The following is a 3284-nucleotide window of genomic DNA, read 5'->3' on the forward strand; positions in this document are numbered from 1 at the left end:
CTCGCACCCTCCTCGTAACTCCGTCTCGAGTGGACCTTCCACTGCTTCATTTTTGTACATTACAAATTTGAAACTCGAGTTACATTCAAGTCTAAAATCTATTTACAACAAGAATTAAATTAGAAAGGCACGATGCGCAGGTCGCGTATCAAATACAACACACACAATCACACAAAAATGACACGCATGCCATATTATGAATTACAACACATATTTCCAATCAAATTGGGTTCTTTGGGCCATGGCCATCACAAAATTAGACATAATTCTAAATTATGTAATTTTCATAAATTTCTATAATTTTATTACTATTTTTATAATTTTATGAGTTACAACTTTCCGGCGGTCCCGTTTAGCGATTTTCGGGCGCAATCGCGGGACAATGCCCCTTGCGAGGTTAGGGGCAGCGCCCCTTCTCGTGAAATAAGTCTCACGAGTGTCCTACTACGATCTAACAGCGCCTTAAGCCGCTGTCCCAAAATAATTTTGGAGAGAACTTGCCGTTTCGGAAAATTTTTCTCGGTAGTCGAAGCCTACAAGTGTCCTAGCACTCGTTGCACTACAAGAAAAACCCTCATAGACATTGGTTTTCCACCGCTGTCTATTACAAAATCGACCGATGTCTATGAAAGCGATGTAAAAGGTCTGTCATTATAGACATCGGGTTATAACCGGTGTAGTATCACTTAACGACATCGATTTTCGAATCGGTTATGAACCGATGTAATATCACTTAACGACACTGTTTCAGCAACGGTGTAAAACCGATGTAATATATGTTAATAACACCAGTTTTGGCAGCGGTTTACGACCGATGTAATATTAACAACACCAATTCTATCAACGATATAAAACTGATGTAATATCAGTTAATGACACCGATTTTGGTAATGGTGAAAAATTGATGTAATATCAGTATTGCTTAACGACACCGATTCGATTTCTGAAACAGTGAAAAATCGATATTATACAACATTTTAATAGTATAAAATTTAGTTAATATTATTATACATCGGTGTATCTGAACACACCAAGTCAATATCCATATAATCAACACATAAATATTATTCTTACAATATAAAAAGATAATAGATATTATATACATCAAGTACGTATCCATAAATTACATAAATATTCTTCTTATAACCTCAAAAGGTAATAGATATTGTATACATCCTAACCATTTGGGCATCTGCTTCCACTACAGAAGGAAATGCCAAAGGGTCCACAGAGGAAACACAAATCTGCAAGAACAAGATCATCATAAGAAAGAAGAGTTGTGGTATTTGCACTCATTTGTTTGACAAACTGATGCACCAAAAATGCTATAATGAAACCCTTGAAAATAAGATTACGCGCAAGAATTACTGGTAGAGACATCAAATCCAGAGCAAGCTTTACCAATTCTCGGTCACAAGCTATATCGACATGTGTTGCACCTCCCTGTTATTTACGCAACACAATGAAGCATCTCAATAGCCATTAAAAGGCAAATAGTCATGAAAGAGGGCAAACCTACTCTGCAGCTATGAAATAAGCATCTAAAGCAGTATTTCACCGTAGTGTAGATTGCAGAAAAATGCACAAGTGGTAGTTTGACCTCTATCGTCCAGGAACTTACCACCGCTATTAATTCTCAGCAATCATAGCAAGCACAATGGCGTCGATATAACCAAGTAATGCAAACACACACAAGGTCTTTGAGAAGGTGAAAGCCCAACGCATCAGCGACAAATGTTCTGGCTTCAAGCAACAAAGCGTTTCTCTTGCACCCTGTACAATCTCCTGCACCCTATAAAAGGCTTCTGTGCAGTTGCTAACAAGCGAATAAGTTGCGATGCCTGTACAAAGGGCATAAAAGGGAGAACAATTATGCCATTTTTGACAAATATCTACCCTACTGCTACATTGACCTACTCCTTAACAATAGTTTACTTGATCTTAAGTGGCCTCCAGTACTCTATAGTCCCTTAATCTTACAGCATTACTACTGATGCTACTTCAATAAATTAATATTGGTATATTTTCAGATATCTTACTGTAAGCAAGATAGATATCCAATATTTACACCTAATACACAGAAGCAAACTTGCACGAAATAGACAACAACAACCAAAATATTAATCTTGCAATAATACTAATTTGCTTAACAGAAAACTTAGTCATACAACACATACTGCAGTTGCCTACATTAAACACAAATAGATGATAAACAACTCTAGCTTGTAACTAGAGATGGCAAAATAAGTTTCTTGAAGTATAGCTGCAGAAAACCCAGGTATCCACACGGAACTTGACAAGAAGCTTTAGAAACACTAATAGGAGGCATCTACTACTGATAACCACTAATTTATACTACTGAGTCTATGGGAACAAGGGAATAATAGTTAAACTACCGAGATAAGATCAAGTGATAATAGCAATAAAACAACTGAGATCAAGCAATCCAACCCAAGATAAATTTATATCTTCGCCAAACACCAAACACAACAGCTCAAGAAGCGCCCAAAAATGACCTTCCAAATATAACTCTTGCATTTATTGCTGCTGGGCTTGCCTACCCTGACCGCTGCCATAATTAGCTCCATAATTGGCTGGACCACCAGAAGGTCCATTCACCTGAGAAGATCCGTACAACCCTGCTTGTGCAGGGTCTGGCCTCCAAGAATTGGTATAATCACAGCTTGAACTAGAATAACCTCCACCTGTGCCACTTGAACTAGAATAAAGAAGCCCCACGGGGTTATCCGAAGTGGTTAGGGTGTAGAAGTTTGTCCAATGAGAACGTGGGTTCGAATCGCGGTGACAGCAAGGGCGTAAATCCCTTATCCCCGTGCCCCTCAGCCCACTGCACCCTTAACTCCTTCGGCTACCGTGATTAACCCCCCTCGTGATAGCCTTGGGCAAGGTCCACGGGGGCGCTGGGGGCAAGCGTTATCGCCTTTTGTCCAATTGAACTAGAATAAAGATAAAGATCCATGTTAGCTCGGGTGCTACGATTTACCTCCCTCACAATGACCGTGGGTCCGGTCAGTGGGGGCCCTGGGGGCGAGGGTTTCGCCCTTTGCTGCAATTGAACTAGAATAAAGATGAGTAACATCAATTCATTTATATGATTTCCAATGATACAATAACATCAAAACAAGTTTTTATTTCAAGGGAAAAATAGCTAAAATGCAAACTAGTCAACACGAATTTCAAACTTTATCCTCTTCGAGCTAGGCTTATGAAATCATTTCTAAGAACAAACTCAACAAATTCAAGACTGTTCTTTCAACCAGACA

At 39.0% G+C, this 3284-nt stretch overlaps 1 long non-coding RNA gene across 2 annotated transcripts; it reads right to left on the reverse strand.

Annotated features, from left to right (window-relative positions):
* Positions 1 to 1056: 1056 nt before the first annotated feature.
* LOC122020986 lies at positions 1057 to 2700 on the reverse strand. Of its 2 annotated transcripts, XR_006122401.1 has the most exons (4): positions 2191 to 2700; positions 1622 to 1841; positions 1356 to 1443; positions 1058 to 1244 (listed from the first exon to the last, which is right to left on the reverse strand). It is a non-coding gene; the product is annotated as an uncharacterized LOC122020986 (long non-coding RNA). The 2 variants fall into 2 exon arrangements; XR_006122400.1 differs by having other exon boundaries at positions 1057 to 1244; positions 1622 to 2700.
* Positions 2701 to 3284: the final 584 nt, after the last annotated feature.

This window comes from Zingiber officinale, chromosome 9A, assembly GCF_018446385.1.
Source record: "Zingiber officinale cultivar Zhangliang chromosome 9A, Zo_v1.1, whole genome shotgun sequence".
In the NCBI taxonomy this organism is placed as follows: Eukaryota; Viridiplantae; Streptophyta; class Magnoliopsida; order Zingiberales; family Zingiberaceae; genus Zingiber; species Zingiber officinale.